Here is a 15,138-nt window from a genome sequence, read left to right as displayed (position 1 = left end):
GGCTTGTTTTCTGTGATGTCTACCTTCTTGCCATCCTTTCTTCACAGGTAGACTCAGGAAGGCACAGTGTGTCTTGCTATCTGAAGGGAGCTGACAACAGAAACGTACTCGAGTCCCTCCTCTGTTTTTGTCCCCAGTGTTTGGGATTTCCTCCTCGTTATCACCCACCCCCTCCCGGGTTATACTGAACTTGATTTTTGTCTGAGCTGCCTTCATTCATAGGTTGCGAGTCCTTCAGAGCACGCACTCGGTTTTAGATAATTTTATGTTTCCCAAACCAAGCATGAGGCCTGAGCCGAGGCCCAGGCTCAGCACATTTTGTTGAAGGAATAAACACATGACTCTAGAGCTCAGAGCAGATCTGTGACTCTGTTCCTTCTACTGCTCAGCCCTTTTGCTGTGAAGATGGGTTTTCTTTATCGTGATGTCAAAGAAAAATAAGCCGAGACCCACTGTCTCTTGCTCACCATTAAGAAACTGTAAAGTATAAAACTCTGTGTGTGTGGTAGTGTTCCTCCAACTCCAGGATGGAGCTCTGGTCTCTGAGCACCAGACCACTGCCAGCTGCCTCCTGTTTTGGAAGCTGAGCCTACACTGCAGACAAACCAACGCCCTGTGAAACTAACGCCTTTCAAATGCGCACTCCGCCCCCAGGCTGGAGCTGGTGTCTCTGCCCCAGGGCCTGGGGCTCTGGCCTTTGGCAACGATTATAATCTAACACCACAGGCAGGTGAAGGGGTTCTCCAAACCAACCAGGAAACTGGCCTTACTTCTCCTTGCAGTTCAAATGCCCCGACTTGGGGATGAAGAAGTCTGGTTGATCCTGGTCCTAGCAGAAAAGCAAATGAGAGCATAATATTGCAAACATGAAATGTATGTTTATTTCTCTCCCTCCCCCTTTCTCAGGAACAATTTCATGGCTTAAAATAAAAGAAACATTATTCGAAAATTTTTTTCTTATCTGATCATAAATGCTTCTGTATAAAAGTCTATAGAAGACACTAAAAGCAAATCATCTCACTCTATGGAGAAACCATTGATAAAATCTGTTTTTCAGTGTTTTTATTATGTTTGTGTGCATGTCTGTGTTTGTATATACAACAATATTGTAATCACAGCTTTGTTACTACATTTTTTTAATTTAAAAATCTACTATAAACACATCCCCATTTTTTTAATTCTCAAAATTTCCCTTATCCTCAAATACCCCCCTCAAGATGGACTTTGCTGGGAATTATTCACGGTCTTTGCTTGGTGCAAACTCCTTGTCTTTCAGGGCATTTATGTCCTTCTCTGGTTATAGAAGTCATACTATGTTCATTGAGCACAGTACGTACTCAGTGAACACAGTAGATGCTCAATGAAGTGAATGGCATTGAACAATGCACCTCTCTCCACAGGGAGCTCAGATGCTAAGGTGAGCAGGAATTCATTTGGCAGATGTACCAAGGCTTCTTTCAGAAGATGAGGGCCCATCTTAGGGCACATTTTTTCATGAGACAACCCGTCACCCTGGTGTCTGAGAGACGTAGCTGCCTGCATTTGGTCCACTGACACGCTGACGTAATATAGGACACCAGGGTCTGCTACACCAGGGGTTTATTCTCTAACCTGAAGCTCCCTGTATCTTCATTTCTTTATTTATAATAGTGGTGATCCTAACACCCAACTCACAAGGAGGTGACATAATGGATGGGAAAGTTTCCGGGAACAGTCATAAAAATGATTCCTCTTAGAAACCCTGAACTGAGTGGGGTTTCTACTCTTTGTAGACCATACATCAAATCGCGGATCTTTCAAGTTCCCTTTGATGAAGAAATATAACTGAATAGGCATACAGGAAAAAATATTGTTTTTCTAAATTAAAATTTAGATTTTACCTAGAAATATGTTTACTTATATTTATGACACATGCAACCAAGGTACCTTTGGTCTCTTTGCATCTGGTTTATTTTATAACAGCATGATAGCTCTCTCCAAGTTTTACTTGACATGCTACTAGACATACTTACCACTAAACATAACTTTAGGTTATGCTTATGGGAAAGGAAATCCTGGAAGGTTGTGTGGTGCATTCACGTATTTGCCTATGTGTTAATTCAGTCGGCATTGACCATTCACTTTTTGCCAGGCACTGTGACAGGTGTTGGAATACAGAAGCAAAGGAGATTATCTTTGCCCCAAGAGCTCACATTTCCTGTAGAGGAGGCAGACACACCAACAAACAACTGTAGTGTCATATAATAGGACTATAGTGATATTACAACTATTTGTTGAGTTCTCAGTGTTGAGCCAGAGACTATTCTGGGGCTGAGAATATATTGTGTACACACAGCACTTGCTATCAAGAGCGTATAGGCTAGTATTAGGGGAAAAGTTACAATTTGGTCATTATAAGCACAGAAGTGAAGGCTGTTAACTATCCCTAGGGGAATCATAGAAGACTTCCTAGAGGAGGTGATGGCTGTGCTGAGCTTTAATGATTAAGTAGGGCATTCCAAATGAAAGCTATGTGAGGTGAAAGCTGTGGGGAAGGTTATGTGGGAAAGAGGATTTTCCTGTCAGAGGACACAGCACCTGCCAATGTCTGTGTGGTTGCACCTGAGGGACCAGGAAGAAATGAAAAGGTCAGATCATAGAGATTCGTGCACCTTAGTAAGGAGTTTAGACTTCATTCTGTAGATGCTGAGGTTTTATGCAGAGGTTCAACATTGTCAGACTTGTGTATTATGATGATTTTTCAATAGCAATGAGGAAAATGGACTTCTTGGGGATACAAATGGGCAAGAATGTTGTCAGCGAGAAAGGGTAGGAGTCTGACCCACTTATCCAAAATAATGGATAAGTACTTGAACCAAAAACAGTGATGTTGAGTAGAGAAGAAGGAATAGGGATAGAAATCTCAGATATAGAATGTATAGATCAATATAGAATGTTAGTGCATTGGATGGCAAACATTAGAAAGGGTGCCATTCAAAGTGACTGCTAGGTTTCTGGTTTCAGCAATTTCAGTGGTTGATCTACGATGACACCCTAGGAACCATACGAAATTACTCTGGGTGTTTCTTGGCTAATTTTCAGGTCGCCATTTGAAGAAGCCATCACTGTCCATGGTGCAGACAGACAGCTGGTTGACTTGTGCAAGTTCTTTTAGGCTAGGAATATAGTTTTAATATATATAATTATTTACATATATTTTACATTTTTCTATAATATATTTATTATAGACATATGCTTACCTATGTATATGTGTGTGTGTTTGTGTGTGTATATACACACACTGACCTGCACATATTATATATTGAATGTACCCGTAGACCTGGCATCATATATAATGACTACACTTGTTTCAGTACAACCCATGTGCTTAAGGACATCACTTTTTTTATTTCCTTCATGCCATGAGACTGCGGCAGTACAGTGTTAAGGTGTTAAGGTTACGGGCATGGGTTGTGGAGCCAGACTGCCTGGGTTCAAACCCCACCTCCAACTCTCACTTGCAGACTGAACTGGGGCTAGTCATATCGCCGCTTCCTCCCTGAGTCTCCCATCTCTATAAAATGGTCGTAACAATCCCACATGCCCCCTGGGGGCGCTGTGAGTATTAAATGAGTTCATTCACAGTAGCTCACTTAGCCCATGGCCTGCCTGGTCTGTGCTAAGTGCTCTATGATTGTTCTCTCTCATTGTCATGCCAAGAACACCTCCATGGGGCAGATCCTCAGAGGACCCCTGAGGCTGCTTGACTGACACCTCTACCTGTTGCTGACATGCAGACCGTCCCTGTGCCAGGCTCTGCCACAGGATGTACATGTATCACTTCCATTGGTTGCACAACAGTGATGAGGACTGTTTCTAGTTCAAGCACTTAGCGATTTCCTTTTGGGAACTGTATCAGATTCTTTCCCTTCCTCATTGACAACATTCTTGCCCACTCCTACCCCCAGGAACTCCATTTTCCTCCTTGCTGTCGTGATCCCAGTGTTACAGATTAAGAAACAGAGACTCGAGATGTTAAACAACCTGCCCTCAATCACACACACAGTGAGCAGAGGAACCAGGACCCCAAACTCCCAGGACTGCCTGGCTCGAATGCCCTTGGACATAATCCAGGAAGTTGCTAGGGCAACCAGTGACCAGAGCGGTGAGCCATTTCCAACAGGACACTGGCTAGCAGGGCCTCATTATTCCAACAGCAAGAGTTTCCCTGGTTCTCCAGAGGCGTGGGCAGTCCAGTGCCATGGGATGCTGAGGTGTCCTTCCCTGTTAAAGAGAACAATTATGCTTCCTTCTTCATCTCCTCTCTGCCACCCAGACCACCACAGCCAAGTCCCCCGCTTCATCTTGTCATTAAGGATTTAGCTTATAAAAGCCTTCAAACAAAAGATCCAATTGAGCAGGCTGCAAAACAATGTAAGAATATGATCTAGGAAAGATTATTTTAAACGGCAATTGCCTTGACTGTGTTTAGCTAATCCACAAAAGCCACTTAGAGGTGAATACACTTTGGATACACATTGCCTGTGTGTTCAGCTTATCCATTTCCACATCATCACCTTCACGGCTTGCTGGAACTGGGTAAATATCAGGCCTCATCTTTCATTTTGCCTTTTAGTTAGGCACATGCTGCCCACGGCGCCGTTCAGAGTGTGGCCATTTTTCAGGAAGCTTTCTCTGATGTACGATGTTCACAGGTTGTTTGATAGAAGTGTGGACTATTACTCAACACACCGTCTTTTTCAATTGCAAGCTGGGATACTTAGGGGAATTTAGGAATAAGTTACCAATATAGGTTATGTCCCAGGTGCTAGGTCTGGAAACTTTGCCCCATTACAGGCCATTGTTTATATATAATCTCAGAGCAGACTCTATTTCTAAGAACGTATTCTAGCCAAAAATTCTTCTATAGACACTTTCCTAAGATTACAGAAGGTGACTTTCTGAAGCTTTGAATCTGCCATTGAAAAAAAAGAGACACATTTTTTCCCACTAGGATACTATTTACCCTCCGAAGTCTCTGATGCTATTCTCTTGGAGAAAGAAATCTGGCTTCTACCCAAGTCAGGTGTGCCACTTTAGTTCAACTGGATATTGAAATTCTGCACATTAAAAAAAAAGATAAAATAGACAAACTAGGTCAATCTAGCAGCAATCCATTACTTTTCTGAAAGTGTTCGCTCCTGAGATTCTTTATACTGAAAGTTTCCCTTGAACCTTTGAGATGTTTTGCAAAACCCAATTTACACAAAATTTTCTAAGAGCGCATGTGTTGAGCAAAGCCCTGTTAGCCTGTGTTGTTTTGAAATCCTTTCTTAGCAGAGCTTGAGTGTGGATCTGGAAAAAAAGAAAAAAACAGAAAAGATGTACATCTATATAAAAAATATGGAATCTGGGCACTATCGGCGACAACCAAATGAGTTCACAAAATGATTGGTTTGGGGAGGAATGCATCCTCCTGGACTCAGGGCTGGTTCCTGTACTTCGGTTATGTACACATTGGCACGTGTGCCATCTGCTCATGAATCTGAAGGTGACTTGAAAAGTACACACCGAGTGCTAGTGGCCAAAACCAAGAGAAGAATGTATTGCTCTGTCTTGATTTCTTTTCAAGCTTCCATTTTATTGGGCGCTCATTATGGGCTGAATCATTGACAAAGTGCTTTATCTACATCATCTCACTGCATCGTGGCATGAAACTGATTGCAGACGGAATTAATTGTTCTCATATGTTCCTTGCAGGAGTGATACTGTGATCCCCAAGGTGGTTTTCCCAGGGCGAGCTTATCCATTGCGCTTGGATGTGCTGACCCCTGGGATTTCCCCAAATGAGCGAAATGCAAGTGCATAATTGGTGGTTGTGGGGACAGTGTTCATGCTCTCCCCTGGAATAAAAAGATTTCCTCTTCTTGCCCATGAAAAAACCGAGGCTCTGGGAAGTGAAGTCCTTTGTCCAAGGTCACACAGTTAATTAAGAGTTCCCGATTCAAATACAGGCTTGTAAAGGGTCAAAGGCCATACTCTAGGTCAGTAGGCTTGGCCTCAATTGCACCTCCAGGCTGAGCCACTCAATTGCGGAGGGTAAAGATTTGGTTTATACCTGTTTGTCTCTGTTCCCTGGCAGGTTTGAGGGGGGCAATAGTATTTGTCATGATTGTGGTGACGGCTAAAAGGGATCCTGGGAGAGAAAATGCTTTCAGAGCACCTGGATGTTATGCAAAGAGCGACAGTGTGAATGTGATGTCCCCCTGTGAGCGGTGAGAGGCTTTACACCACCCTGGATTGTGATACTGTGCGTGTGCTCCTACCGTATTTCTTGAGAGGCCAGGAAGGCTTCTCACTATTTTAATACACCTCATAGCATGTAGCAGGTTAATGGGTGCTAAATAATGAGCGAGTAAACAAAGTGTTAATAGCTAACATTTTTTGAGCTCTTACTTTGAACTTGGGCACTGTTCCAAATACTTTGTGTGTGTGTGTGTGTGTGTGTGTGTAGTAAACTCGTTTAATCCTTACAACATCCCCATGTGTGGGGAGTTCCAGCATCCTTCCCATTTCACAGATGAGGAAACAAAGGCACCGAGCATTAAATGACTTGCCCAAGGACACACAGAAAATGGGAGAGGTGGAATAAGAACCTACATCTTTTGGCTCCAGAATCTCCTCCCCAACTACTATGCCCTGATGCTTCCCTACAAAACCCTGCCTCACCATTTCTCCCCTCCCACCGCACTACGGAGCCTCCGCCCCTACTTTTGCTGTAACCTTTCTCATAACTGACAAACTTTGAACTTTTTCTGTTTTCCATTTTGGTTTGTCTTCCCACACTCATGCGTAAGCTCCAAGAGGACAGAGAGTTCTATCTTCTTCATTTACCGCCATATCCCTGGCATTGTTTCTTCCTGAAGCATCTATGTGCTACTGTTAACTATAGAACAGTGCCTGCATATCATAGGCAGCGATAGGTCTTCACTGAATGAGAGAATGAATGAGTGATGCGAATATCTTTAAGCTCCTCAGAAATGTCAGCTCTTCAGGATTTATCCTGCTCTAATTCTGCTTGTAGAGGTGATTTCAAATACAGAATAGTGGAATGGTAGGTATATAAACAAATGTATATGGGCTGAAGATTGAATAAGAAGTCAAGAAGTAATTCAGCTGAGGGGAGGCAGGGTATAGGGTGGTAGCTGGAAGGGGCGTCAGTGGGAGGGGACATATCTGTGAGTGGAAAGATTTGCAGACTGAGGGGAAGGGACACGTGGAAAGAGATCTCTGAGAGGGGGTGACTGATGGCTCAGCAAAGGGAGCCGGGAACTGGGTTAAGAGAGCTGGGCAGGGGGGGGGGACCAACTTGCCAACGTGGAGGGCTGCCCCTGCTTCTGTAACAGGGCACAAGGAGGCAGTGACTGGTAATTATGCAGAGAGATTTGAAGTGCAGGGAAATTAAGAGAGATCCTCTTATCTGCCCTTGATCTTCTCAGGATAATAGCACTGTGACGATCTCTACATATGATATTGAAGCACACTCTGGCTTTAAAAAATGATGTCAGATACAGGGATGGTTTGCCACTACTGAAACCACGGATGGGTTCATGTAGGCAATCAGTAACAATGACAGGTAATCAAGGTTGGGCTGTAATTAGTGTGAAATTGCTCTCTGTGAAACTGTTAGTAAAAAGAGATTGTGTTTGATAAAGGAGCACAGGCCGTTTGCATCACCTACTTTTATAGAAACAAAGCAATTACTTCATGCCTTGATATTCCTATGGGATTAACCAAAGATTCAAGGCGGTGGGGAAAAAGACAGTCCCCTCGCCCCCCCGCAATGATGTGGTCACTGATTGCTCAGACCAGGAGGGCACTTTGTGATTCTTGGTTACTGTGGCAATCAGCTGCTGCTCTTACTAAGATCATTGATTATGTTGTTCTGGTCAACTTGAGATCTGCTATCAACTGAATAGCTTAAAATGTGCTTATACCCCATTTCTGTACCTTCCCCAATATTCTCCAAGGCATTAATCTTTCCTGTTTCTTCTCTTACAAATTATTATTTCTGTTCTCTAGGAATCTACCTACTCATGAATTCAGTCTTTGTACTAGTTATTGTTTACTAAGCAAAAAAATTGCCCCAAAACTTAGAGGCTTATACAACAAACATGGATTACCTCACAGTTTCTGTGTCAGGAGTTTGGGAGCGGGTTAGCTGACGTCTTCCCACACTCGCATGGGAAGGGTTTTCTCAGCAGGTGTGATCAGAGTTTTGGTGGGGGCTGCTTTAGCAAGGTATAATTTACATACAATACATTGAATTTAAACTGCATTTGATGGATTATGACAAATGTACAGACCTGTAAAATTATGACCAAAATAAAGAAACAGAAAATTTCCATCATGACAAAACTTTTCCTTGTAGCCCTTGGCAACCCATTCTTCCTTTTGTCCACAGCCCCAGGTAACCACTTACCTGCTTTTTGTCACTACGGATTAGTTTACATGTTTTAGATTTTTAGAATTTTATATAAACTGAATCATGCCGTATGACTGCCTTTGTGTATATCTTCTTTCACTTAACCTGAGTCAATTTTGAGATTTATTTATGCTGTCATGTGTATTCATAGTTATGCCTTTTTTATTGCTGAATATTATTCCAGTGCATTGACATACCACAATTGTTGATCTAGTCACCTATTGATGGACATTAGGGGTTTTTTTCTTTACCAATTTGGGGCCATTGTTAATTAACTTTCTGTAGGCATTTTTGTGTAGCCAACATACTGACATAGGCTTTCATTTATCTTGGGTAAATACCTTGGAGTGAAAAGACTTGGACGTACAGTAGGCATATGTCCAACTTTTTAAGAAATTGCTAAATTGTTTTCTAAAACATAATTGTACCATTTTGCATTCTCACCAATGAGACTTCCAGTTGCTCCATATCCTTGCTAACACCAGGTTGGGTCGATTTTACTTTTGCTACTCTAGAAGGCATATGGTATAGTGTTAACTTGTGCTTCCCTGATGACCACCATGTTTTTCACATGCTTATTTGCTCTCCAAATCTCTTTTCTTAGTAAAGGTTCTATTTAATCTTTTGTCTATTTTTAACTGGGTTGCTCATCTTGTTATTGCATTGTGTTTCTTATATACTTGTGTTTTCTATATACAAGTCCATTGTTGTGTGTATAGATATAAAATATTTCTTGGTCCGTGGTTTGACTTTTCATTTTTACAATGATTCTTGAAGATCAAAGTTCATAAAACTAATGACTTTTTTCTCTTATAGTTCACATTTATTGTATTTAAGAAATTTCTACCGAACGCAGGTCTCCTTGTTTTCTTTTTGCTTTCACAGTTTTAGTTTTACATAAGTTTGTAATTCATTTCAAGTTAATTTTTGTGTATGGTGTGAGATAAGGATTGATGTTCATTTTTTTTTTTTTTTTTTTGCATATGGCTAACCAATTACTCCAACACCATTTATTGAAAAGATTATCCCTTCCCCCATTGAATTGCCCTTGCTCCTTTGTCAAAAACCAATTGACAATATGCATGTTGGTGTATTCCTGAACACTATGTTCCATTTTCTTGATTTATTTTTCTATCCTGATCCAATATGACATTGCATTCTATTATTTTAGCATTACAATAAGCCTTGGACTCAGAAAATGTAAGTCTTTTAACATTGTCATTCTTTTTTCAAAGTTGCTTCAGCTATACTAAGCTCTTTGCCTTTTCATATTCTGCTAGGCTTCTGATTGGAATTATGTTGAATTTGTAGATCAGTTTGGGGAAGAATTGACGACAATGAGGAGTCCCTTTGATCCAAGAACACAGTATATTTATTATGTATTTTTAAATTCTCCTAGCAATATTTGGTAATTTTCAGTACACAGCTGTTATATATCTTTTGCCAAATATACCCCTAATTTTTTATATTTTAAATATTATTATTAAACATATTTTTTAAAATTTCATTTTCTGATTATCTGTTGCTGACATATAGAAATACAAGTCATTTTTGTATATTTCTCTTGTATCCCACAACTTTGGTAAATCATTTAAAAATGTATTTCTTAGGAAGTTTTTACACAAAGAGTCACATTGCCTGTGAATATAACTGTAGGTTTTTTGTAAATGCCCTTTATTAGGTTGTGGAAGTTCCCCTCTATTCTTCATTTGCTGCTAATTTTTATCAGAAATGAATTTCTAATTTTGTGAAATAAATGCTTTTTATGTATCTATGGAAATAATCATATGACATTTGGATTTTAGTCTGTTACAATGATGAGAATGACATTGACTGATTTCCACTTATTAAAAACAACTTTGAATTTATGGGACAAATCCCACTTGGTAACTGTGTACTATACTCTTTATATGTTGCTAGATTCAATTTGCTTAAATTTTGTTGAGAATTTAGCATCTATGTTTATGAGCAATATTGGTCTGCAGTTTTACTTTTTGTTAATGTTTTTTTCTATTATTTTTCTCTTTATGTATTTTATTATGTTCTGCTTTTATCTTTTTTTTTTTTTAATGTCCTATTCTTCCCTTGGTTTTAATTGGTTCTTCTGTTTCTGTTTTCCTAAGGAGAAACTCAGGTTATTGATTTCAGACCCTTATTAATTCACCAGGATGAATTTCTTTCTATGTATTATTAAGCTGAGTTCTACAAACTTTAATAATTTTTGTTTTCATTATTACCAGTTCAAAACAATTTCTAATTTCTCTTTTGATCTCTTCTTTGAACCATGAATTATTAAAAATCCATTATTTAGATTTTTGGAAGTTTTCACACATTTTTCTGTTGATTTCTAATTTAGTTCTATTGCGACCTCAAAATATACTTTGTTTTTAATCCTTTAAAATTTTAAAAATCTTGTTTTGATCAAATTTGGCAAATACTTTATGTATAGTATATTTGGAAAGTATAGGTATTCTGTTGTTGGTAGGAGAGATTTATAAATATTATTTAGATCAAGTTGATTGATAGCCTTGTTCAAGTCTTTTATATTCTTACTAATTTTATGTCTACTCTTTCTCATAATTTTTTTGAAAAGGATTATGAAATCTCCAAATATAATTGTGAATTTGTCTATTTCTCTTTGAACTCTATCAGAATTCCTTTCTGTATTCTGAAGCTTTGTTATTAAGTGCATAGATATTAAAGATTCTATATCGTTTTGATTAATTAACCCCTTTATTATTATAAAATGACTTTGGTAAAATTCTTTTCTGTGAAATCTAATTTGAAATTAACATAGTGACTCCAGTTTTCTTTTGATTAGTGTTTGCATGTTATTTCTCTTCCCACTTATTTTATGTTTAATCTATGTATATTTTATAGTGAAAGTGAATTTCTTGCAGGCAGCACAAATTCAACTTGTTATATTCCTGATGAAAATTCTGCTATTATTTTTATCTTGATTCTTTTTTATATGGCATTCCTTTATTACTTGGCAGTTTAAAAGATTTTTCTCTGTATCAGTGGTTTGATTTTAAACAGTTGCCTATGATGTACCTGGGTGTAGGATTTTTTATGTTTCTTGTATTTGGGGCTTGTTGAACTTCTTTATAGTTTTCATTACATTTGGGATATTTTGGGCCATTACCTTCTTAAATATTTTTCTTCCTTCTCTTCATCAATTTGTTAGGTTGCCTAAATTTTCCCCAGAGTTTACTGATGCTTTGTTCAATGTTTTTCAGTTTTTCTCTGTGTGTTTTATTTTGGGTAGTTTCTATTGCTATGTCTTCATAGTCACTAATCTTTTTCTCTACGGTATCTAATAACCTATTATCCCATCTAATGAATTTTTTTATTATAATAGTTGTGTTTTTCACTTCTGGAAGTTCCATTTTGATTTTAAAAAATTTTACATAGTTAATTAAATATGTAAAATTAACATATTTAATTTACTTTATTCAACATATGGAATAGAGTTATAAAACCTGTTTTAATGACTTTGTCCATTAATACTATAATCTTTGTGCGATCCCTAGGTATTGATACCCTGCTCTCTTTGTATGGTTCTTTCCATAGTCTCAGGTAGTTTGCTCACATGCATTCACTGATTAGTATTCAACTAAAAATTCAAAGGGACCCTCTACAGAATGCTCAAGTTCTTTCATTGTGCAGTTATCTTCTTACAAGTGGCCCTTTGAATTCTAGTCACCTTGATCTCAACAGACTACCAACTCCATCTTTTCAAAGCAGGGAGACAATCAAGCTCCACTTGGGCTTCCCCTCTTTTCACGACAGCATGGAAGGTCTCGCCAAGTAGGAAGCCTGGGCAATGAGAGGGCTTGTCTCATTTATTTCCCTTCTCTTGCAGACCACTCTCCTGGGCTGCCTGATGTTCAAGCCTGAAACTGTTCTATTATAAATTTTGCCTGTTATTTTATATTTCATGTTGGAGGATAAATTTAATACCTGTGGCCAAAAGGAGACATTGCTCAGTGAGGTTCCCCCCACCACCTCTTACCACATTTAAGAATTATTTGAATTTCTTTTGCTTTCTTGTATGTTTCAGTCCTTTGCTTTTCCCTCCATTGAGTTGTTATTTTTATTTCTTCGTTTCTAGGAGCCCTTTAGATATGGAGATTAACCCCTCTTTTTTTGTAAACTTAGTCCAGTGTCTTGTTTGTGTTTTCACTTTTCTTATGGTGTTTTTATTCCATGCATATGGTTTTCATTTTTATGCAGTAAAATTGATCAGTATCTCCTCTTATTACATTTGGATTTTGAGTCAAATTTAAGAAGGCTTTCCTGTGGTATATTTTTAATATCCTCAGAGCTTCAATTTTTTGCCTGCTGAGAATGGATTTTATTTTTGCCAATCGCCTAAAACTATTTGGAATGCAATCTGGTGAATAAGAGTGGAACAACAAATTGAGTAATAATTATTTTTATTAAATCATAAAGTTTCTCTGTAGTTAGGAGATTGGTTTTCATGTCAAATGCATACATTTTTCCTGAAGCTGATTCCAAAGTGGAATTTTAGAAACATGTGGCTGGATAATATTTTTAGGTATTAACTTTCCCTCTTACTGTAGTTACTTCTTTCTCTTCCCCCACATTTGAGAAGGTAGTCTGTTCTATACTTTATGGCCTTGGAGGAAATTTATGGCAGGACAGTCATGGAGAGGTAGAAGGCTCTAGAGAGGAATAGCTAAGTAGTATCTTTAGGAAGAAAGGATGTAGGCAGACATATAGGAAAATTTCTGTCTCAAGCAACAGAGAACCACTAAACCAAAGGATCCATCAGAGAAGGATGGTGGACATAATCTGGCTAGCCTGTGGGGACAGATGATCAGCTGGAGGACTCCTCCAGAATGATGTGGGACTAGGAAGACCTGGAATTATGACAAATTCCCAGAGCTGGTTGGGTAGAAACACTAAGAATGACTGACATGATGTTTCTTAGAACTTGGTTGTCTGCGGTCTTGAATTTGAAATTTAGTTTATTTAGTTTTCTTTTTTTTAAGTATATTTTATTGATTATGTTGTTACAGTAGTTCCAATTTTTATTTCCCTTTGCCCACCTCTGCCCAGTACGCCGCTTCCTTCCAGCAATCCCACCCCCTTTAGTTCATGTCCATGGGTCGTGCATATAAGTTCTTTGGCTTCACTCTTTCCTACATTATTCTTAGCTTCCCCCTGTCTATTCTGTACCAACCAATTATGCTTCTTAATCCCTGCACCATTTCCCCATTTCTCTCCCCACCCCCAGCTGATAACCCTCCAAATGATCCCTATAGCTATGATTCCGTTCCTATTCTGGTTTGCTTAGTTGCATTTTGTTTTTATTTTTTAAATTCAGTTGTTGATAGTTGTGAGTTTTTTGTCATTTTGATGTTCATAGTTTCGATCTTCTTTTTCTTAAGTCGCTTAAACATTTCATATAATAATGTCTTGGTGATGATGAACTCCTTCAGCTTTACCTTGCCTGGGAAGCACTTTATCTGCCCTTCCATTCTAAATGATAGCTTTACTGGATAGAGTAATCTTGGTTGTAGGTCCTTGCTTTTCATCACATTGAAAACTTCTTGCCAGTCCCTTTCTTGCCTGCAAAGTTTTTAAGAAATCAGCTGAAAGTCTTTTAGGTACCCCTTTGTAGGTAACTCTGCTTTTCTCTTGCTGCTTTTAAGATTCTATCTTTATCTTTAACCTTTGGCACTTTAATTATGATGTGTCTTGGTGTGGTCCTCTTTGGGTCTAGCTTGTTTGGGATGCTCTGTGTCTCCTTGACGTGTATTTCTATTTCCTTCACCAAATTTGGGAAGTTTTCCTTCATTATTTTCTGACATAAGCTTTCAATTTCTTGCTTTTCCTCTTCTCCTTCTGGCACCCCTATTATTCAGATGTTGGCACGTTTAAAGTTGTCCCAAAGGTTCCAAAGCCTCTCCTTATCTTTTTCAATTCTTGTTTCTTCATTCTGTACTGATTGAGTGTTTTTTTCCTCCTTATGTTTCAAATTATTGATTTGAACCCTGGTTTCCTTCCCCTCACAATTGGCTTTATGTGGATTTTCCTTCATTTCATTTAGCATAGCTTCATTTCTTCCCTTATGCATTTGCCATACTTAAGCATATCTGTCAAGCCTGTCAGCACCAGTGTTTTGAATTCTGCATCTGTTAGGTTGTCTATCTCCTCATCTGTTAGGTTGGCTATCCTCTAGCTGTTGCCCTGGTCGTCGATCCCAGAGTGGGTGGGTCTGTGGATGTTCTAGCACTGTAGGGGCCCTTTAAATAAGCAGACTCTGCTGAGAGACTGGCAATTTCTTCCTCTGCCCCAACCCCCACTGGTTTGCACAGTCAGAAGCAATGAGGTCTGATTTTCCCTAGCGCTGGGATCGTGAGCTGTGCAGTCTCATCTGGCACTGGGAGTGCTCCCCAGGTGTCCCTCCCTACTTTTTACAATGTATGATTGTACTTTCTGCTAGCCCGCTGCTGCTGCCATCACACTGCATTCGTTCCACCCTGGCTCCACCCCTCCTGCCTGGCTGGATGAGTGTTTCTTCTTTATATCTTTGCTGGACTTCCATGCAGCTTGATTTTCTGGAACTTCTGGTTGTCTCTAGTTTTGAGGTAATTGTGTTCCTTCTTAGTTGTGGAGGGAGATGTAGCGTGTCTGTCTGGGCC

General features: G+C 39.1%; 1 protein-coding gene and 1 non-coding gene across 2 annotated transcripts in view; one reads left to right on the top strand and one right to left on the bottom strand.

The window, feature by feature from the left end:
- Nucleotides 1-15,138, bottom strand: part of LOC150004069 (small ribosomal subunit protein eS24-like) — a 49,759-nt gene that overhangs the window by 17,168 nt on the left and 17,453 nt on the right. The window lies entirely within an intron of this gene.
- LOC150004070 (U1 spliceosomal RNA) lies at nt 5,725-5,885 on the top strand. The gene has a single exon (XR_016512587.1). It is a non-coding gene; the product is annotated as a U1 spliceosomal RNA (small nuclear RNA).

Source organism: Furipterus horrens, unplaced genomic scaffold (assembly GCF_987537825.1).
Source record: "Furipterus horrens unplaced genomic scaffold, mFurHor1.1.pri manual_scaffold_7, whole genome shotgun sequence".
NCBI lineage: Eukaryota > Metazoa > Chordata > Mammalia > Chiroptera > Furipteridae > Furipterus > Furipterus horrens.
The sequence above is the reverse complement of the archived record's forward strand: the minus strand, read 5'-3'. Positions and strand labels throughout refer to the sequence as shown.